This window comes from Triticum dicoccoides, chromosome 2B (genome assembly GCF_002162155.2).
Source record: "Triticum dicoccoides isolate Atlit2015 ecotype Zavitan chromosome 2B, WEW_v2.0, whole genome shotgun sequence".
NCBI classification, from domain to species: Eukaryota; Viridiplantae; Streptophyta; class Magnoliopsida; order Poales; family Poaceae; genus Triticum; species Triticum dicoccoides.
Window position 1 is genome coordinate 48,756,377 of NC_041383.1, and position 24,500 is coordinate 48,780,876.

The window sequence follows — 24,500 nt, forward strand, 5'->3', positions numbered from 1 at the left end:
GAACAGTGATCGGTGGGGGTGGATGAACAGGATCCCGTGGTGTTGCCTCTGGATGAACAGGACCCCGATCGATCGAGCCGGTTGGGGCTGGATGAACAGGACCCCGTGGAGGGCTAGATGAACAGGACGACTCCGTGGAGGGCTGGATGAACAGTAGATGGTGGAGGGGTGGATGAACAGTAGCTTGCGGAGGGGTGGTTGAATAGGAGCCCGTGGAGAGGGGTGGTTGAACAGTAGCCGGTGGAGGCTGGATGAACAGGAGCCTTGGATGAACAGTTGTAGGTGGAGGCTGGAGAAGGTCGATGGTGGATGAACAGTAGCCCGTGGAGGCTGAAGGAGGTCGATGGTGGAGATGAACAGTCTCCCATGGAGTCCCGTTTTGCGGTACGCCACACCTCTCCTAATGAACAGGACCCCCGTTTCGACCGTAGCACTCCAACACAAGTCTGTTTCCTCAGTTTTGTGGTACGCCACACCCCTCCCGATCAACATGACCCTGTTTCGACCATAGGAGGTCCAACACAAGTCGATTTCCTCCGTTTTGCGGTACGCCAGACCCCTCCCGATGAACAGGATCCCGTTTCGAACGTGGCCGGTCGAACACAAGGCTGTTTCCTCCGTTCTGCAGTACGCCAGGCCTCATTTACATCGCATATTCCGTCCAAGCCGGTTTGCTCCCACGCGTTCCGTTGCCTCCGGATGAACACGACGCATTCTGTTGCCTCCCGATGAACACGACGCATTCCGTTGCCTCCCCATGAACACGACGACGACGCAGTTTCTCCATTCCGACCCAGCCATGTACACAGCCCTGGCCGTACGTATGCACGAGTAGGCATTCGAGACCCCGCCCGTATGTATGTACGTGGACGTATTTACTTTCTTGCACCTTAGCCGCTGTACGTACGTGTATATGCTACGTGCGCGCCTCTACTACGACACGTGTGCGCCTCTACATCGACCAGTATGTATGTACACGTTCACGATCAGAATGACAATGCTACGTACGCTTCGACCAGGTGGGTCCCGACTGTTAGGCACTTCCTTGCGTACGAAGATGTAGCTGGTGGGTCCCAGCAGTTAGGGGGCAAATCATTTTTTTGCCCGTAATATGGACGCACTTCCTTGCATGCAAAGATGTAGCTGGTAGGTCCCAGCAGTCAAGGAGGAAACGTTTTTTTTCACGAAATATGATGGCCCGTCCGGTGGGTCCCTGCTGTCAGGTGGAGGAATCATTATTTTCCGCATAATAAGGAGGCACTTCCTTGCTGCGGTCGTGGACCCAGCTGTCAACCTCTACACGTATAGTCCACGTCCGATGGAAGTCGTTCCTTGACCACATTGACCACGCCACGCTGAGAGCACCAGGGCGGTGGACGACGGTGAGGCCTAGGAAGGAGACAACGCGGAGCCGGGGAAGACGCGGCAATGGAAGCCCATGCGGAGAGGAGTATGAGGGTTCACTGGTTCGGCTGCGGTGAGAGGCTGCCGTTACCGCAGGGCCTGGCCAGCGGTGGGAATTGTAGGGGGCGGTGAGGCCTCCGCAGCAGCACAGCCGACCATGGGAGGCAGGAGCATGTGGCACGACCGGCACTACTTTGGGCGGCTGGAGCAAGAAGACCAGAGGTTGAAGAAGCACTACGGCCGTTGGATGGACATCGTACGGTCACTGAAGCTAGAATCGTTCATATTGACTAACTTGACAAAGCCCTCCGTCCCCGTCAACTTAGTAGGCCCACAAGTCAGCCTCCCACCAAGGTGGTGAAGGAAATATGCCCTAGAGGCAATAATAAAGTTATTATTTATTTCCTTATTTCATGATAAATGTTTATTATTCATGCTAGAATTGTATTAACCGGAAACATAATACATGTGTGAATACATAGACAAACATAGTGTCACTAGTATGCCTCTACTTGACTAGCTCGTTAATCAAAGATGGTTAAGTTTCCTAACCATAGACATGAGTTGTCATTTGATTAAACGTGATCACATCATTAGGAGAATGATGTGATTGACTTGACCCATTCTTTTAGCTTAGCACTTGATCGTTTAGTATGTTACTATTTGCTTTCTTCATGACTTATACATGTTCCTATAACTATGAGATTATGCAACTCCCGTTTACCGGAGGAACACTTTGTGTGCTACCAAACGTCACAACGTAACTGGGTGATTATAAAGGAGCTCTACAGGTGTCTCCGAAGGTACATGTTGGGTTGGCGTATTTCGAGATTAGGATTTGTCACTCCGATTTGTCGGAGAGGTATCTCTGGGCCCTCTCGGTAATGCACATCACTATAAGCCTTGCAAGCAATGTGACTAATGAGTTAGTTGCGGGATGATGCATTACATAACGAGTAAAGAGACTTGCTGGTAACGAGATTGAACTAGGTATTGAGATACCGATGATCGAATCTCGAGCAAATAACATACCGATGACAAAAGGAACAACGTATGTTGTTATGCAGTTTGACCGATAAAGATCTTCGTAGAATATGTAGGAGCCAATAGGAGCATCCAGGTTCCGCTATTGGTTATTGACCAGAAACGTGTCTCGGTCATGTCTACATAGTTCTCGAACCCGTAGGGTCTGCACGCTTAAGGTTTCGATGACAGTTATATTATGAGTTTATGAGTTTTGATGTACCAAAGGAGTTTGGAGTCCCGGATGCAATCGAGGACATGACGAGGAGTCTCAAAATAGTCGAGACGTAAAGATCGATATATTGGACGACTATATTCGGACTTCGGAAAGGTTCCGAGTGATTCGGGTATTTTTCGGAGTACCGGAGAGTTACGTGAATGGGCCTTATTGGGCCATACAGGAATAGAGGAGAGAGGCCAAAAGGAAGGAGGCGCGCAGCCCCCCTCTGGTCTGAATTGGACAAGGGGTGCAGCCCCCTTTTCCTTCTTCCTCTCCCTCTCTTTCCTTCTCTCCTACTCCAATAAGGGAAGGAGGAGTCCTACTCCCGGTGGGAGTAGGACTTCCCCCTTGGCGCGCTGTCCTCCTAGGTTGGCCGCCTCCCCCCTGCTCCATTATATACGGGGGCAGGGGGCACCCCAGAGACACAACAATTGGTCATTGATCTATTAGCCGTGTGCGGTGCCCCCCTCCACCATAATCCACCTCGATAATATCATAGCGGTGCTTAGACGAAGCCCTGCGTCGGTAGAACATCATCATCGTCACCACGCCGTCGTGCTGACGGAACTCTCCCTCGACACTCAGCTGGATCGGAGTTCGAGAGATGTCATCGAGCTGAATGTGTGCAAGAACTCGAAGGTGCCGTGCTTTCGGTGCTTGATCGGTCGGGCCGTGAAGACATACGACTACATCATCCGCGTTGTGCTAATGCTTCCGCTTACGGTCTATGAGGGTACATGGACATACGCTTCCCTCTCATTGTTATGCATCACCATGATCTTGCGTGTGCGTAGGAAAATTTTGAAATTACTACGTTCCCCAACAGTGGCATCCGAGCCTAGGTTTTAGGCGTTGATGTTATATGCACGAGTAGAACACAAGTGAGTTGTGGGCGATAGAAGTCATACTGCTTACTAGCATGTCATACTTTGGTTCGGCGATATTGTTGGATGAAGCGGCCCAGGCCTACATTACGCGTACGCTTACGCGAGACTGGTTCTACCGACGTGCTTTGCACACAGGTGGCTGGCGGGTGTCAGTTTCTCCAACTTTAGTTGAACCGAGTGTGGCTACGCCGATCCTTGAGAAGGTTAAAACAACACTAATTTGACGAACTATCGTTGTGGTTTTGATGCGTAGGTAAGAACGGTTCTTGCTCAGCCCGTAGCAGCCACGTAAAACTTGCAACAACAAAGTAGAGGACGTCTAACTTGTTTTTGTAGGGCATGTTGTGATGTGATATGGTCAAGACGTGATGAGATATAAGTTGTTTTGTGAGATGATCATGTTTTGTTGAAGTTATCAGCAACTGGCAGAAGCCTTATGGTTGTCTCTTTATTGCATAAGATGCAAGTGCCAAATAATTGCTTTACTTTATCGCTATGCGATAGCAATAGTTGCAAGAGCAATAGTTGGCGAGACGACCATGTGACGACACATTGATATAGATCAAGATGATGGAGATCATGGTGTCATGCCGGTGACGATGGAGATCATGACGATGCTTTGGAGATGCAGATCAAAGGCACAAGATGATGATGGCCATATCATGTCACATATTTTTGATTGCATATGATGTTTATCTTTTATACATCTTATTTTGTTTTGATTGACGGTAGCATTATAAGATGACCTCTCACTAAATTTCAAGATAAAAGTGTTCTCCCTGAGTATGCACCGTTGCCAAAGTTCGTCGTGCCCAGACACCACGTGATGATCGGGTGTGATAAGCTCTACGTCCATCTACAACGGGTGCAAGCCAGTTTTTGCACACGCAGAATACTCAGGTTAAACTTGACGAGCCTAGCATATGCAGATATGGCCTCGGAACACTGAGACCGAAAGGTCGAGCATGAATCATATAGTAGATATGATCAACATAGTGATGTTCACCATTGAAAACTACTCCATTTCACGTGATGATCAGTTATGGTTTAGTTGATTTGGATCACGTGATCACTTAGATGATTAGAGGGATGTGTATCTAAGTGGGAGTTCTTAAGTAATATGATTAATTGAACTTTAATTTATCATGAACTTTGTCCTGGTAGTATTTTGCAAATTATGCTGTAGATCAATAACTCACGTTATAGCTTCCCTATGTTTTTTATATGTTCCTAAAGAAAAACTATGTTGAAAAATGTTAGTAGCAATGATGTGGACTTGGTCCATGATCTGAGGTCTATCCTCATTGCTGCACAGAAGAATTATGTCCTTGATGCACCGCTAGGTGACAAACCTATTGCAGGAGCAGATACAGACATTATGAACGTTTGGCTAGCTCAATATGATGACTACTTGATAGTTTTGTGCACCATGCTTTATGGCTTAGAACCGGGACTACAAAAACGTTTTTGAAATGTCACAGGACATATGAGATGTTCCATGAGATGAAATTGATATTTCAGACTCATGCCCGTGTCAAGAGGTATGAGACCTCTGACAAATACTTCGCCTCAAAGATGGAGGAGAATTGCTCAACTAGTGAGCAAGTGCTTAGATTGTCTGAGTACTACAATTTCTTGAATCAAGTGGGAGTTAATATTCCAGATAAGATAGTGATTGACAGAGTTCTCTAGTCACCATCACCAAGTTACTGGAACTTCATGATGAACTATAGTATGCAAGGGATGACGAAAACGATTCTCGAGCTCTTCATGATGTTGAAATCGACGAAGGTAGAAATCAAGAAAGAGCATCAAGTGTTGATGATTGATATGACCACTAGTTTCAAGAAAAGGGCAAAGGAAAAGAAAGGAAACTTCAAGTAGAATGGCAAGCAAGGTGTCACTCCCGTGAAGAATCCCAAAGCTGGACCAAAGCCTGAAACTAAGTGCTTCTACTGCAAAGGAAATGGTCACTAGAAGCGGAAATGCCCTGAATATTTGGTGGATAAAGAAGGATGGCAAAGTGAATAAGGGTATATTTGATATACATGTTATTGATGTGTACCTTACTAGTGTTTATAGTAGCCCATGAGTATTTGATACTTGTTCGGTTGCTAAGATTAGTAACTTGAAATAGGAGTTACAGAATAAACATAGACTAGTTGAGGGTGAAGTAACGATGTGTGTTGGAAGTGGTTCCAAGAATGATATGATCATCATCGTTCACTCCCTATATTTTTGAGATTAGTGTTGAACCTAAATAAATGTTATTTGGTGTTTGCGTTGAGCATAAATATGATTAGATCATGTTTGTTGCGATACGATTATTCATCTAAGACAGAGAATAAATTGTTATTCTGTTTACATGAATAAAACCTTCTATGGTCATACACCCAATGTTGATGGTTTATTGAATCTTGATCATGGTGATACACATATTCATAATATTGATGCCAAAAGATGCAAAGTTTATAATGATAGTGCAACATATTTGTGGCACTGCCATTTGGGTCATATCGGTGTAAAGCGCATGAAGAAACTCCATAAAGATGGATTTTTTGAATCATTTGATTATGAATCATTTGATGCTTGCGAACCGTGCCTTATGGGCAAGATGACTAAAACTCCGTTCTCCGAAACAATGGAACGAGCTAGTGACTTATTGGAAATAGTACATACTAATGTATGCGGTCCAATGAGTATTGATGCTCGTGGCGGGTATCATTATTTTCTAACCTTCGCAAGATGATTTGAGCAGATATGAGTATATCTACTTAATGAAACACAAATCTGAAACATTTGAAAAGTTCAAAGAATTTCAGAGTGAAGTGGATAATCATTGTAACAAGTAAATAAAGTTTCTACGATCTGATCGTGGAGGAGAATATTTGAGTTACGAGTTTGGCCTTCATATAAAACAATGTGGAATAGTTTCACAGTTCACACCACCAGGAACACCACAACTTTATGGTGTGTCCGAACGTCGTAACCGCACTTTATTGGATATTGTGCGACCTATGATGTCTCTTATCGGTTTACCACTATCGTTTTGGGGTTATGCATTAGAGACAGTTGCATTCACTTTAAATAGGGCACCATCAAAACCCGTTGAGACGACGGCTTATGAACTGTGGTTTGGCAAGAAACCAAAGTTGTCGTTTCTTAAAGTTTGGGGCTGTGATGCTTATGTGAAAAAGTTTCAACCTGATAAGCTCGAACCTAAATCGGAGAAGTGCATCTTCATAGAATACCCAAAGGAAATTGTTGGGTACACCTTCTATCACAGATCCGAAGGCAAAATATTCGTTGCTAAGATGGATCCTTTCTAGAGAAGGAGTTTCCCTCGAAAGAAGTGAGTGGGAGGAAGAGCTTGATAAGGTAATTGTACCTTCTCCCGAATTGGAAAGTAGTTCATCACAGAAATCAGTTCCAGTGACCACTACACCAATTAGTGAGGAAGCTAATGATATTGATCATGAAACTTCAGATCAAGTTACTACCGAACCTTGTAGGTCAATCAAAATAAGATCCGCACCAGAGTGGTACGGTAATCCTGTTCTGGAAGTCATGTAACTAGACCATGATGAACCTACGAACTATGAGGAAGCGATGATGAGCCCAGATTCTACGAAATGGCTTGAGACCATGAAATCTGAGATGGGATCCATGTATGAGAACAAAGTGTGTACTTTGGTTGTCTTGTCCGATGATCGGCAAGCCATAGAAAATAAATGGATCTTCAAGAGGAAGACGGATGCTGATAGTAGTGTTACTATCTACAAAGCTCGACTTGTCGCAAAAAGGTTTTTCGACAAGTTCAAGGTGTTGAATACGATGAGATTTTCTCACTCATATCGATGCTTAAGTCTGTCCGAATCATGTTAGCAAATTGCCACATTTTATGAAATCTGGCAAATGGATGTCAAAACTGAATTCCTTAATGGATTTATTAAAGAAGAGTTGTATATGATACAAGCAGAAGGTTTTGTCAATCATAAAGGTGCTAACAAAGTGTGCAAGCTCTAGCAATCCATCAATGGACTGGTGCAAGCATCTCGGAGTTGGAATATACGCTTTGATGAGTTGATCAAAGCATATGGTTTTATGCAGACTTTTGGAAAGGCCTGTATTTACAAGAAAGTGAGTGGGAGCACTACAGCCTTTCTGATAAGTATATGTGAATGACATATTTTTGATCGGAAATAATGTCGAATTTTCTGGAAAGCATAAAGGAGTGTTTGAAAGAAGTTTTTCAAAGAAAGACCTCAGTAAAGCTACTTACATATTAAGCATCAAGATCTATTGAGATAGATCAAGACGCTTGATAAGATTTTCAATGAGTACATACCTTGACAAGATTTTGAAGTAGTTCAAAATGGAACAGTCAAAGAAAGAGTTCTTGCCTGTGTTGCAAAGGGATGAAATTGAGTAAGACTCAAATCCCGACCACGGCAGAAAATAGAAAGAGAATGACAGTCATTCCCTATGCATCAGTCATAGGTTCTATAAAAGTATGCAATGCTATGGACCAGACCTATTGTATACTCTGCCCTGGTTTGGCAAGGGAGTACAATAGTGATCTAGGAGTAGATCACTGGACATTGGTCAAAATTATCCTTAGTGGAATAAGGATATGTTTCTCGATTATGGAGGTGACAAAAGGTTTGTCGTAAAGGGTTACGTCGATACAAGTTTTGGCACTGATCCAGATGACTCTAAGTCTTAATCTGGATACATATTAAAAGTGGGAGTAATTAGCTAGAGTAGCTCCGTGCAGAGCATTGTAGACATAGAATATTTGCAAAATACATACGGCTCTGAATGTGACAGACCCGTTGACTAAACTTCTCTCACGAGCAAAACATGATCATACCTTAGTACTCTCTGGGTGTTAATCACATATCGATGTGAACTAGATTATTGACTCTAGTAAACCCTTTGGGTGTTGATCACATGACGATGTAAACTATGGGTATTAATCACATATAGATGTGAATATTGGTGTTGAATCACATGGCGATGTGAACTAGATTATTGACTCTAGTGCAAAGGGAGACTGAAGGAAATATGCCCTAGAGGCAATAATAAAGTTATCATTTATTTCCTTATTGCATGATAAATGTTTATTATTCATGCTAGAATTGTATTAATCGGAAACGTAATACGTGTGTGAATACATAGACAAACATAGTGTCACTAGTATGCCTCTACTTGACTAGCTCGTTAATCAAAGATGGTTAAGTTTCCTAACCATATACATGAGTTGTCATTTGATTAAACGGGATCACATCATTAGGAGAATGATGTGATTGACTTGACCCATTCTGTTAGCTTAGCACTTGATCGTTTAGTATGTTACTATTTGCTTTCTTCATGACTTATACATGTTCCTATAACTATGAGATTATGCAACTCCCGTTTACCAGAGGAACACTTTGTGTGCTACCAAACATCACAACATAACTGGGTGATTATAAAGGAGCTCTACAGGTATCTCCGAAGGTACATGTTGGGTTGGCGTATTTCGAGATTAGGATTTGTCACTCCGATTTGTCGGAGAGGTATCTCTGGGCCCTCTCGGTAGTGCACATCACTATAAGCCTTGCAAGTAATGTGACTAATGAGTTAGTTGCGGGATGATGCATTACATAACAAGTAAAGAGACTTGCCGGCAATGAGATTGAACTAGGTATTGAGATACCGATGATCGAATCTCGGGCAAGTAACATACCGATGACAAAAGGAACAACGTATGTTGTTATGCGGTTTGACCGATAAAGATCTTCGCAGAATATGTAGGAGCCAATATGAGCATCCAGGTTCTGCTATTGGTTATTGACCGGAAACGTGTCTCGGTCATGTCTACATAATTCTCAAACCCGTAGGGTCCGCACGCTTAAGGTTTCGATGACAGTTATATTATGAGTTTATGAGATTTGATGTACCGAAGGAGTTCGGAGTCCCGGATGAGATCGAGGACATGACGAGGAGTCTCGAAATAGTCTAGACGTAAAGATCGATATATTGGACGACTATATTCGGACTTAGTAAAGGTTCCAAGTGATTCGGGTATTTTTCGGAGTACCGGAGAGTTACGGGAATTCACCGGGGAGTATATGGGCCTAATTGGGCCATACGGAATAGAGGAGAGAGGCCAAAAGGAAGGAGGCGCACAGCCCCCCTCTGGTCCGAATTGGACAAGGGGTGCAGCCCCCTTTTCCTTCTTCCTCTCCCCCTCTTTCCTTCTCTCCTACTCCAACAAGGGAAGGAGGAGTCCTACTCCCGGTGGGAGTAGGACTCTCCCCTTGGCGCGCCGTTCTCCTAGGCTGGCCGCCCCCCCTTGCTCCTTTATATACGGGGGCAGGGGGGCACCCCAGAGACACAACAATTGATCATTGATCTATTAGCCGTATGCGGTGCCTCCGTCCACCATAGTCCACCTCGATAATATCGTAGCGGTGCTCAGGCGAAGCCCTACGTCGGTAGAACATCATCATCGTCACCACACCGTCGTGCTGACGGAACTCTCCCTCGACACTTGGCTGGATCGGAGTTCGAGAGATATCATCGAGCTGAACGTGTGCAAGAACTCGGAGGTGCCGTGCTTTCGGTGCTTGATTGGTCGGGCCGTGAAGACGTACGACTACATCAACCGCGTTGTGCTAACACTTTCGCTTACGGTCTACGAGGGTACGTGGACATACTCTTCCCTCTTGTTGCTATGCATCACCATGATCTTGTGTGTGCATAGGAAAATTTTGAAATTACTACGTTCCCCAACAGGTGGGTCCCAGCTAGCAGGGGGAGTATTCATTTTTTTGTGCGTAACAAGGAGGCACTTCCGGTGGGTCTGAGCTGACAGCGGGGGAAACATTTTTTTGCGAAATACGGTGGCCCATCCGGTGGGTCCCAGCAGTCAGGGCGGAAACGTTTTTTTCACGAAATACGGTGGCCTGTCCGGTGTGTCCCTGCTGTCAAGTGGAGGAATAATTATTTTGCGTGTAATAAGGAGGCACTTCCTTGCGGCTGCCGTGGACCCAGTTGTCAGCCTCTCCACGTACAGTGCTCTTCCGATGGAAATCGTTCCTTGACCACGTTGACCACGCCGCGCTGAGAGCACCAGGGCGATGGACGATGGCGAGGCCTAGGAAGGGGACGACGGGGAGCCGGGGAAGACACGGCAATGGAAGCCCGTGCGGAGAGGAGTACGAGGGTTCACTGATTCGGCTGCGGTGTGAGGCTTCCAATGACTCTCGTTTGTTGACCATGTTGACCACACCTTGCCGAGCGCACCAAGGCTGGTGGACAACGGAGAGGCCTCAGACTGGAACGACCCGGAGATGGGAAAGACACGGCAGTGGAATCGCAGATGGAGAGGAGTGGGAAACTTGACTGGTTCGGGTGCGCAGCAGCACTGCCACCCATGGGAGACAGGAGCAAGAGCAGAGGTTGAAGAAGAAGTACGGCTGTTGGATTAACATCCAACGGTCCAGCTGCTAGAATCATTTGTTGATTAAGTTGACAAACCCCTGCATACACGTCTGCTTAGTAGGCCCACAAGTCATCCACCAAATCTACCGGGTCCCAGCTATCATTGGGAGGAATAGTTTTTTCGCATAACAAGGAGGCACTTCCTTCCGTGCGAAGATACAGCCGGTGGGTCCCAGCTGTCTGGGGTAGGAAACAACTAATAAGGAGGAACTTTCCTTGCGTGCGACCATGGACCTCGTGGGTCCCAGCCGTCAGGCTCTCACGTACAGTCCTCTTCCGACGACTCTCGTTTGTTGACCACGCTGCACCGAGTGCAGCGAGGCGGTGGATGACGGCGAGGCCCCAGACTAGAACGAGCCGGAGATGGGGAAGACGCGGCAGTGGAGCCGCAGACAGAGAGGAGTGGGAAACTTGACTGGTTCAGGTGCAGGGTGGGCCTACACTCAGCAGAGAATAATAGGAGGTGCAGAGTGGAGGGCTGGCCTGGCCATCGGCGGGGTAGCGTTTCGCTGCGAGGCGCACAAAACAATGCCGCCGAATGCCGGAGGCTGGAGCAGGCGGCCCCGGCAGCGCTGGGGGAAGACGACGAGAGATTGAAGAAGAATGCCGGCCGTTGGATGTAAATCCAACGCCTTGCTTATGCTTTGACCTACTGGCCCACATGTCAGTCAGTCCATTTGTTTTTTAGTCCATTTGGTGGGCTGGGTGAAACAATGATGTAGCATCTATGCAGCCTGTTTATATATATGGTAGGATTTGAAGCATATTTGCATTTTTCTTGAAATCCGTGACTTGCTGGGCTGGGTGAAAATATCATGTTGGGCTGGACGGAGAAAGGTTATAAAAACATAAACACATGATTGCACGTCTATTACTGCATTGGTCAGTAAAATCTTTGCAAGCTTATGTACGCAATCACTAGGAGTTAACTTGCCAAGTTATATATAAACAATTATTATTATTATTTTGTAAGAACTTTCAATTTACGAAATAAAATATCATTTTAATTTGATGAGTTAATATGACGTGGGGTATTATTATTTTTAGGCTAGACGTGGGACAGTTGAGTTGGTTCTAGGGAAATGTACTGAGAGAAAACTCAGTTTACATCAAAAAAAGAGAGGAAGAAAATTCAGATATAGGATTAATGAAAACAAAAAATAAAGGAAGTGGGAAGGTCTATAAAATGGTTGGAGGAACGTCAGGTTTAATGGAACCTTATGTTGTTTATATATATATAATATATATATATATTATTATTATTATTTAAGGGAAAACATAGGTTCAGTTTTGCATTCTTATAGAAAAAAAGAACTAAGTTGTGCGTCGTCTTGAAAAAACAAGCATAATTTGGGTTGCTGATGTTATATACAAGCTAGGTTGGGAGGCCCAGAGGCCGCTTGATCCCAAAAACGTTGAAACATGTCGTGGGCTGCCCATGTTAAAAAAATGAGACCAACCCAAGGGCTAACCCTCGTTGGCATTTTTTTGTAGGAGAAACTCCGCGAGCACCACACGTCCAAGCCGGGACTTGAACTCGGGTGGGCTGGCAGCAACCGCCCAGCCAACGGGTCGATGACCCGTCCTCGTGGGCTGCCCATGTTAAACAACAAAACCTAGGCCATGGACCTGGTGGGCCCGAGACTGTCAGCCTCTCGATGAACAGTTGTCTCCTGATTCCTCTTGTTTTGTTGACCATGTTGGGAACGAAAGACGGCGGCGCCACGGCGACAGCACCAAGGTGGAGGATGACGTCGAGACGACCGTGGACCGAATGAACCGCAGCAGGGGAAGACGCAGGCGAGGGGAGTACGAGGGTTGACTTGTTCGGATGCAGGGTGGCCGGTGGAGCTCCTTGGTATCGTTGTCTTCTTTCATGTTGGCGTAGCAGGGGTTGATGATGGTCACGGCGAGGTCAACCATGGAGTCCTTCTCCTGCCCATTGCCGATGATCTTGTATTGCTTCTGGATGTCGACAAGCTTGCTGCACCAGATGGCCGAATTGTCGCGTTCTTCCTTCTCTCCACCGTAGCGAAGGTGCAGTCGGCGCTGCCGATGAAATGGGCGAATGCTCCAGAACCTCTGATGGCCCTACAACAGTGGTAGACGAGAACCTCGTCCCACACGCATACCTGGGCGACCGCGATCCGCTGGTCCCTGTCAGGAGACAAATGGATGGGCACAAGGTCTAGTCCTGTGACCTTGTGCTTTCTCGTCCTGTAGGTACTGCTTGAACTTGGCGAGGCAGAGCTTCACCGAGTCCGGATCGTTGGTGTACATCACATTAAACTTGGTGCCGCCATGGGACTGAAAGGAGAACTCAAAGGAGAACTCCTTGCTGAAGTCCATATCCAGTAGGCTCACCCCTCAGATCGCCATTGGAGTCTCTTCAAGTGAAAGAGTGATTAGGCGGCAGCAGTAGTTCGTTTTTCAACTCTTCGGGAACTGGATTCAACAGTAAACTGAGTGTGTATAGGCGACAACAGTTATGACCCCTCCCCCACCCACTGCATGCCCTACAGAATATGCACCCTCGGCACATTCAAATGCCTCCATTAAGAAACCTATTCCGGCCACACACGTCAGTTCACGAGCGAGCCTGTATTGGTACTGTAATAACAAGTGTTAGTGGTCAGTTTACTTAAATTTAATTAGCTTTAATTAAAATGTATTCTTAAAACAAGCAATGCATTGGCTCGTTCTATCAGTGCCACATGATCAACATGCACAACAATTAGAATTATTATTCTCGGGACGCACATGATCAACACATTTGCCGCACTTTCACACAGACAATACTACCAAGTTTGAACAGTTTGTTATGGTTGCTGTCCTCTGCATCATCATGCCATGTTTCCCAGCTTGCAAGATTTAGAACCAACAAATAAGATTCAAACAATAAGTACAACAAAGATGCCTACACATCTCATTGATTCCCAGCTTCCAAGATTCAGAACCAACAAATAAGATTCAAATAATAAGTACAACAAAGATGCCTACACATCTCATTGATTCCCATCTTGCAAGATTCAGAACCAACCCATTAGAGCCTTTTGATAAAGTGAATATCGGGATTAAATCCATCTTGGCTAGCCGTGTCATACAACCCAAGAACTTGGCGAATGCTCTTGACCATCACAACATCTGTAGTAGAGTATTTCTGTTTGCACAGGTAAGAAAGAGCATGGATTTAGGACTCTAGCAGCCGTAGAGATGGTTGTACTAACATTGGCCTTTTCTTTTGGCCAACAATGCTATCTATGTTCCTGATGCGTCAATCTTTGACACATCCCTTGAAATTACTATAATAGTGGCACTAGTTGAAGCAAACTTTATTTCCAAAACGAGAAAAGATTGCGACAGAATAGCTTTATTTAAAAAATACAACGTTGGCACAGCATGACAAAGCACAATCATGTTGATAAAGGACAGTACTGACCGGTGTGAGGGGCCCTATGCTGCCACGACTCGATCTGGTGAAGCTGCAATTCCACTCGGATAAGGGCAACCTGCAGCTCCATGATTCAATTCATGCGCCTTTTCTGTAGTTCACCTGAAATGAAACAAAGATTGCATCATTCAGCTAGCAAGAAGTACTTACTCTCATGAGCTGGCAAGTTCTTCTTTAGTAGTTGCACTAAAATTGAGCAACATTAAGGTTGGTTGTCCTGCTCATGTAAGGTGCAACTATAATTTGCTTATCCTTTTGTGCAGTTCCACTAAAATAAAGTGCCATTGTGGTGACAGTGACGACTCATCTTGCAAAGGCTAATAAAATGTTGCACGAGATTACCAACAGAATTTGACGGAGATTTTGGGAACCCCAGTCACCGTTTTGTGCAGTTCCACCAAAATTGAGAGATGTTGCCCACATGACATTTTAGTTGAACTGCACAAGACACTCATTCCAAAAAAAGTGTTTTGTGCAGTTCACCAAAAGGTCACAATAGCAGCAAGGTGAAATGGCTATCCCTATCTGCACAAAAAGATAGAAAGTAAACAGTTGCTGGCAATAAGAATATACGAAACATACACGAAATGAAAAGAAGCATCTTAATTATGTTCATGGCAATCACGCAAGGACAGTAGAAATTTTAAAACGTCAGTAATGCTTCATGTTACCAGAAGCATTACGATCAACTATGACATTCATCAAATATGGGATTACTTTAATTGTGGCATTGCTTGTTTACCAGATACAATAAATAAGCAGCAGCTAAAGAGTTGGTTTAAGGGCATGGGACCATGGGGACACCAGGTCACTCAGCAGCGTAAAGAAGCAACTTACTTATCATACTTGGGAAAACAACATGAGTACCATTTGTTAAGACAGTTTAATTCCATCATATCACTGGAGGCATTATATTAACAATAACACTGGTTAGACATGTCCTTAAGGTAACAGTGTGATTGCTTCATTTTACATGGGCCCTTACATTAACAACATCAAAAGGTTGGTATAAGGACATGGACAGTGGACGCATCAGCACGATGTACCTACAAAGAGGCATAAAGTGGTGATGCCGAGTTTGTTCATGCTCTATGAGAGTAGCAAATCTAATTCTGGAGAACTTTTACTATGTGAGGGCAGCAAATCTAATCATGGAGACCTTTTACTATGTGAGGGCAGCAAATCTAATCCTGGACATACTCTGTTGACTTGTCCACCAGCCGCTACTTTCTATCCATTTTTTGACCAATAATAGATCTGTTCCTTATCCAGTGTGTACTGAGTTTTCCCATTATTTCCCTTTTCAACCAAGAGACCGGTTGGGTACCCAGTCTCTTCTACTTTCCCCCTGTTATTTCCTCTTTGAATCAAGTCCTAGATTCATGCTACGACTTTCCCCCTTTCTTCGTTGTTTGAACCAAGTCCTAGATTCGAATGCATGAAGTAGCTTTACCTCTAATAATACTAAAAATTTAGGTGGATTTGGAAGAGCTGATGGAAGTAGAAAAAGATGCACATGCAGACACGTTGGTAGCTGGAGCAGTAGAGCAAGGCCGCTTTCAAAGAACTTGTACCTTAGGTTCATCGGGATGTTGGTGGCGGCAGGTCCGACATACGCACAATACGATAGGGAGGAAGAAGGGTCAGAGGACCTCCCGAGCCGGCAATGTGTCGGAGAGAACGACACAGGCAGAGGATCAGGCCCCGCTAGCAGCCGTGGGTTTCGTCCCTCGGCGGCGATGACCGCGTGAACGATGCACCTTTTAGTCCTCTACACACACCAGCCGAAGGGATCCGGCCGGATCTGTGACCAACGGTGAGTAGAGAGAAAATGTCGCTATCGCTTTCTTGTTTAGATCTGGAGAGGATGAGAGAATGAAGAGAGGAACCCTAGTAAAGCAAGCACTCAGGCCCCTGCGTACATATATAGTGGAGTGATTATCTTTTTCTCTCCACAACAAGCGTTTCAATTTGTGTATGTGGCATTAAAGAAAAGAAACTATCTATTTAATGTGACTACTATACGACTCCTACTTACTACTAGTAGTACTAGTATTGTTCACTTGTGCTCCCCGGCCCTCCATTCCTTGAACAACCCCATGGGTGAATAAACATACAATAAGTATTTATATAGAACGAACAAGCTCGAACTATTTTTGCGTAGTTAAAAGTTGAGGGCGGGGCTTTTCCCGGGCAGTACGCGCGGTAGTTTTCGGGTAGGCGGTTTGACAGAGAGGCGAGGAGGGTAAGCGAGTGGCGGATTCTCAAACTTACTGCTGGAAAGGTCGGGCTGTGCAATTTGACGGTGCGTTACTGTTGGAAAGACTTGTGATATGACTAATCACTATAGTCATGAATTACTGGCGCTCCGACCGGGGTGATGCCACCCTTCCGTTCCACACTCTAATTTGGTGCATGACACGTCGACCCGGATGCTGGCTCTCCCACATGTCGGTGAAGTACGTAGTAGTAGTAAGAAGGAGCAAAAATGATGTGGTATATACTACTACTACTTCTCAGGTCGGAGGAATGCGAACCATGGCAGCCCAGTGAACCAGCAGTGCGAACCACGGTAGCCCAGTAAACCGGCAGTAGAAAACAATGTGGTGATGTGGCCATAAAAAACAATGTGCTACGGTCCACACTGTAGCATGTACAATACTACTCCTCTTTGTTTGGATCCCTGAGTTAGAGCTAGTTTGGGTTGAAATAGCCTCAAATTATCGAAACAGGAGGGGTTAGTTTGAGCTAGTTTGCTCTAACCCAACTAAAAAAACTAGCCCGGTGGAGAGGTTCTAATTGGGTTAGTTATCCTCGGGCCCACTAAAAGAGAACTAAAAAAATCTCCCATGCCCGCACCAGATTGCTCCCCCCTCTCGCACGACTCCTCTCTGTTCCCCATAGGGCCGTGATAATCCCCAAGTGCAGGGAATTATCATAGCAATTTCCAAAGGTGGAAGTGGTAAGTATGGAGTGTCGAACCCACAAGGAGCTAAAGGTAAGATCAATATTCTCTCAAGTCCTATCTGCCATTGATACGACTCTACATACACCGAACGTTTGCTTCCAACTAGATACGAGAAATAAAACTACGTTCTAGGTATGAAGAGGATAACTTTGCATGATATCGGAGAGCTAAAATATAAAAGTAGGTGCTGTTATCATAAAGTTAGAATATATTACTAAACATTATTAATAGCGAGTGTGGAATAATGATGGATCGGTGTGCGGAATTATCCTAGGCAATTGTTAACAAGACCGGTAGTCATCATTGCAATTTCATATGAGGGAGAGGCATAAGCTAACATACTTTCTCTTCTTGGATCATATGCACTTATGATTGGAACTCTAGCAAGCATCCGCAACTACTAAAGATCATTAAGGTAAAACCCAACCATAGCATAAAGCATCAAGTCCCCTTTATCACATATGCCACAACCCCCTTACTCGGGTTTATGCTTTTGTCACTCAAGCAACCCACCATAAGCGAATCATGAACGTATTGCACCACCCTACAGCGGGAATCCCTCACACTTGCAAGACACGGAAGGCACAATAGGACAGCACCACAATAAAACATACAACTCGTACCAATCTAGATCATCAATCAACCCAAAGACAAAAGATATCTACTCAAAACATCGTAGGATGGCAACACATCATTGGATCATAATATGTGGCATAAAGCACCATGTTCAAGTAGGGATTACAGCAGGGTGCGGGAGAGTGGACCGCGTAAAAGAGATGAGGATGGTGATGATGATGGTGATGTTGATGAAGACGATCACCGCAGAGATGATTCCCCTCCCGATGGCACTCCGGCACCACCGAGAGAGAGGAGGAGAGGTCCTCCTCCCTGTGCTTCCTCCTCCATGGCCTCCCCCTGGATGGGGAGAGGTTCTCCCTCTGGTCCTTGGCCTTCATGGCAATGATGGCCCCTCCGAGATCCTCCTCCATGGCCTCCGGTGATAATGGCCCCCTCCGGCAGGGTGCCAGAGAGGGCCTAGATTGATTTCTCATGGCTACAGAGGCTTGCGGCGGTGGAACTTCCGATCTAGGTTATTTTCTGGAGGTTTCTGTATTTATAGGAATTTTTGGCATCGGTCTCACATCAAGGGGGTCTCCGAATCGTCCATGAGATAGGGGCCCACGCCCAGGGGGGCTGGGCGCGCCCCCACCCTCGTGGACAGCCCGGGACTCTTTTGGCCCAACTCTTTTACTCCAGGGGCTTCTTTTGGTCCATAAAAATCATCAAAAAATGGCACGTCAATTGGACTCCGTTTGGTATTCCTTTTCTGTAAAACTCAAAAACAAGGAAAAAACAGAAACTAGCACTGGGCTCTAGGTTAATAGGTTAGTCCCAAAAATCATATAAAATAGCATATAAATGCATACAAAACATCTAGGGTGGATAATATAATAGCTTGAACACTTCATAAATTATAGATACGTTGGAGACGTATCAACATCCCCAAGCTTAATTCCTGCTCGTCCTCGAGTAGGTAAATGATAAAAGAAATAATTTATGAAGTGTGAATGCTAGGAGGTGCACAAGTTTGATCAATGATAATTTCAATCACCTTTTCTAGCATCATTATATGTCATAACAGTAGCTCATCTCATAAAACTTTTCATGATCAAGTAACAATCTATTCACATGTTAAAGTATAGATCATAAACTTTCTTGAAAACTAACAAACAATGCTCTTAGTGACCAATCAATTGCAATTCATCTTATTTTCACGAAGGGTCTATGTAAGAGCTTTGATTTAGCAAATCCCACATACTCAACTATCATATAGTCTTTCTCAATTGCTAACACTCACGTGCTATTATGGGTTCAAAGTTTTAATTGGACACAGAGAAAGATAGGGGCTTATAGTTTTGCCTCCCAACCTTTTACCTCAAGGGTAATGTCAACAATAATACTTTATGAAAACCTACATCCAAGTGGATATATATATCCGGATGCTCCAACACAAAGTGCCTGCCAAAGGAAAAAGTGTAAAAAGGAAAGGTAATGATCACCATGACTCTTGTATAAGGGTAGAAGATAAAGGTAAAAGATAGGCCCTTCGCAGAGGGAAGCAGAGGTTGTCATGCGATTTTAAGGTTGGATGCACAAAATCTTAATGCAAAAGAACGTCACTTTATATTGCCTCTTGTGATAGAGACCTTTATTATGCAGTCCGTCGCTTTTATTTCTTCCCTATCACAAGTTCGTATAAAGCTTATTTTCTTTGCAGTAATATATCATACATATTTAGAGAGCAATTTTTATTGCACGCACTGATGACAACTTACTTGAAGGATCTTACTCAATCCATAGGTAGGTATGGTGGACTCTCATGGCAAAACTAGTTTAAGGGATGTTTGGAAGCACAAGTAGTATTTCTACTTGGTGCAAAGAATTTGGCTAGCATGAGAGGGAAAGGCAAGCTCAACATGTTGGATGATCCAAGACAATATAACGTTTCGGATATAGGAAAACATATCCCATTAAGTTGTCTTCCTTATCCAACATCAACCTTTTAGAATGTCATATTTTAATGAGTGCTCACAATTACAAAAGATGTCCAAGAGAGTATATTTATATGTAAAATCTCTCTTCCTTCAATATTCTTTCATGAATTGTTCAAGTGACCAATTCTGCGTTTGCTGAGTTTCAATAAGTTTACTACCTATACTTATTATGTGTGAAGTCATTACTCCCCATGGTATAAGCATATGAAACATATATAAATTCAGATTTATGATATTCAATTATTTCAACCGTTTACTCATAGGATATACGTGAAGCGCGTGAGTAAATGACAAACTACTCCAAAAAGATATAAGTGAAGAACACTGAGTAGTCAAATAATTAACTAGCCATGGGAGGATTCTTTTTCATTCAAGATTTCAGATCCAATGATTTTATTCAAACCACAAGTAAAATTGAAAATACGCTCCAAGCAAAACACATATCATGTGACGAATAAAAATATAGCTCCGAGTAAAGTATACCGACAGTTTTGAAGACGAAAGAGGGGATGCGTTCCGGGACATCCCCAAGCTTAGGCGCTTGAGTGTCCTTGAATATTACCTTGGGGTGCCCTGGGCATCCCCAAGCTTAGGGTCTTTCCGCTCCTTATTCTTCTCATATCAATATCTAACCCAAAGCTTGAAAACTTCAATCACATGAAACTTAATGGAACTTCGTGAGATAGGTTAGTATGATAAAGAGTAAACCATTCACATTGCTACTGTCAAACACAAGGTTAATAATTGTTCTCACACAATGACTACTGTACCATATCATTTCTACAATTTATATTGACAAATATAAGCCATAGAAACTAGAAAACAAGCAAACTATGCAATAAAAACAGAATCTGTCAGAAATAGAACAGTCTGTAATGAGCTGAACAACAACCATACTTATGCTACTCCAAAAATTATGAAATAAATTGGTGGAAGTGAGGAATTTGTCTATTAATCTTCTGCAAAAAGAATCAACTCAAAAGCACTCTTCTGTAAAAATTGGCAGCTAATCCCGTGAGTGCAAAGTTTCTGTTTTTTACAGCTAGATCACATTAACTTTCACCCAGGTCTTCCCAAAGGTCTTAATTGGCAATTTATTGAAACAAAAGCTATAAAACATGATTACTACAGTAGATTAATCATGTAAACACACAAAGACAGCAAGGTAGATATTGGGTTGTCTCCCAACAAGCGCTTTTCTTTAATGCCTTTTAGCTAGGCATGATGATTTCAATGATGCTCACATAAAAGAAAAGAATTGAAACATAGAGAGAGCATCATGAAGAATATGACTAGCACATTTAAATCTAACCCACTTCCTATGCCTAGGGATTTTGTGAGCACATAATTTATGGGAACAAGAATCAACTAGCATAGGAGGGCAAAACAAGTATAACTTCAAAACTTTAAGCACATAGAGACGAAACTTGGTATTATTGCAACTCCTACAAGCATAAATTACTCCATCATAGTAATTTTCAGTATCATCATGAATGAATTCAAAAATATAACCATCACATAAAGCATTCTTTTCATGATCTACAAGCATAGAAATTTTTCTACTCTCCACATAAGCAAAATTCTTCTCGTTCGGAATAGTGGGATCACTAATTCCTAAAGTTGACACTCTTCCAAACCCACTTTAGATGATAGTATTATTCATATACTCCAAAAGATATAAGTTAAGTTCATGGGCCATTCTACAATTAATATATACTAACCAATATCCAGGCTCAAAATATGTAAGTGAAGCACACGAAGCATTCCATAAAACCATACTCAAAAGATTTAAGTGAAGCACAAAGAGCAATTCTATAAGATCATACTTAAAAGATACTCCCTCCGTTCCAGAATATAAGGTGTATTGGTTTCCGTGCAAGTCAACCATTTGAATGTTTGACCAAGATTATAGAATAAAATATCAACATCTGCAATACCTAGTAGATAATATATGAAACTACATTACATGATGGATCAAATGATATAAATTTCGTATTGTGAATGTTGATATATTTTTCTAAAAACTTGGTCAAACTTACACTCGTTTGACTTTTGAAAAAACAAATACACCTTATATAAAGGAATGGAGGGAGTATAAGTGAAGCACATGAAGTATTATATAAATCAATGAATGGCTAACTCATACTAGCATGGTTCTTAAAGGAAAAAAGACAAAAACACAAAGGACACAAATCATGTGAACAAAAAAAAACGAGGTATACCGATATTTGTTGAAGAAGAAAGATGGGATGCCAACCGGGGCATCCCCAAGCTTAGATGCTTGAGTATCCTTTGAAATATTTACTTGGGGTGCCTTGGGCATCCCCAACCTTGAACTCTTGCCTCTCTTTATTCTTCTCATATTGATAGCTCCTCAATCTTCGAACACTTCATTCACACAAAACTTTAACAAAAACTTGGTGAGATCCGTTAGTGTAATAAAGCAAACTACCACTTTAAGGTACTGTAATGAAATCATTCTTTATTTATATTGGTGTTAAACCTACTGTATTCCAACTTCTCTATGGTTAATACCCCCCGATCCTAGCCATAGATTCATCAAAATAAGCAAACAACACGCGAAAAACAGAATCTATCAAAAACAGGACAGTCTATAGTAATCTGAAAGTTTAGTAAACTTATGTAACTACAAAACTTATGAAATAAAATGAAAATTTGAACAATTTTTAAAAAAGTAATTTGCAAAAAGTTTCAGACCCATTTGACCTACCAGTAAAAAAAATTAAAATCACGCGCTACAGCCAAAGTTTCTGTTTTTGTTCTGCACATAGTAAACAAGCAATCTAATCATCCTACAACCAAAGCTTGGCACATTATTTTTATAATACAATGGATATATACAAGGGGATAATTATTTACAGAGAAACTTCCACGAAAAATTATACATTGTTTCCGTGAGCATGAACACAAGTGCTCAAGGTCGACCCTCACTTCTTCAATGCGTAACTTTCCAATCACTTCTCTTTTTGAAAAACTTTTTTAGGCATGAGAGGCAAGTAACTTATTTTTTGTATTTTCATTCTTTAATTTTTTTGTATGTTTCACCCATAACTAAACAGAAACAAAAAGGAAAAACAAAATCTACTTAGAGAAGAAAGCAAACAAGCACACACGAAATATCAACCCCACGCTATTGCTCCCCGACAACAGCGCCAGAAAAGAGTTTGATAATCACCAAGTGCAGGGAATAATCATAGCAATTTCCAAAGGTGGAAGTGATAAGTATGGAGTGTCGAACCCACAAGGAGCTAAAGGTAAGATCAATATTCTCTCAAGTCCTATCTGCCACTAATACGACTCTACGTACACCGAACATTTGCTTCCAACTAGATACGAGAAATAAAACTACGTTGTGGGTATGAAGAGGAAACTTTGCATGATATCGGAGAGCTGAAATATAAAAGTAGGTCATGTTGTCATAAAGTTAGAATATATTACTAAATATTATAAATAGTGAATGTGGAATAATGATGGATCGGTGTGCGGAATTATCCTAGGCAATTGTTAACAAGACCGGTAGTCGTCATTGCAATTTCATATGAGGGAGATGCATAAGCTAACATACTTTCTCTTCTTGGATCATATGCACTTATGATTGGAACTCTAGCAAGCATCCGCAACTACTAAAGATCATTAAGGTAAAACCCTACCATAGCATTAAAGCATCAAGTCCCCTTTATCCCATACGCCACAACCTCCTTACTCGGGTTTATGCTTTTGTCACTCAAGCAACCCACTATAAGCAAATCATGAACGTATTCCAACACCCTACAACGGGAATTCCTCATGCTTGCGCGACACGGAGGGCACAATAGGACAACACCAAAATAAAACATACAACTCGTACCAATCTAGATCATCAATCAACCCAAAGACAAAAGATATCTACTCAAAACATCATAGGATGGCAACACATCATTGGATCATAATATGTGGCATAAAGCACCATGTTCAAGTAGGGATTACAGCGGGGTGCGAGAGAGTGGACCGCGTAAAAGAGATGAGGATGGTGATGATGATGGTGATGTTGATGAAGACGATCATAGCGGCGATGATTCCCCTCCCGATGGCACTCCGGCGCCACTAAGAGAGAGGAGGAGAGGTCCTCCCCCTTGTGCTTCCTTCTCCATGGCCTACCCCCTGGATGGGGAGAGGTTCTCCCTCTGGTCCTTGGCTGATGACCCAAAAGTATAGGGGATCTATCGTAGTCCTTTCGATAAGTAAGAGTGTCGAACCCAACGAGGAGCAGAAGGAAATGATAAGCGGTTTTCAGCAAGGTATTCTCTGCAAGTACTGAAATAAGTGGTAACAGATAGTTTTGTGATAAGATAAATTGTAACGAGAAACAAGTAACAATAGTAAATGAAGTGCAGCAAGGTGGCCCAATCCTTTTTGTAGCAAAGGACAAGCCTGGACAAACTCTTATAATAGGAAAAGCGCTCCCGAGGACACATGGGAATATCGTCGAGCTAGTTTTCAT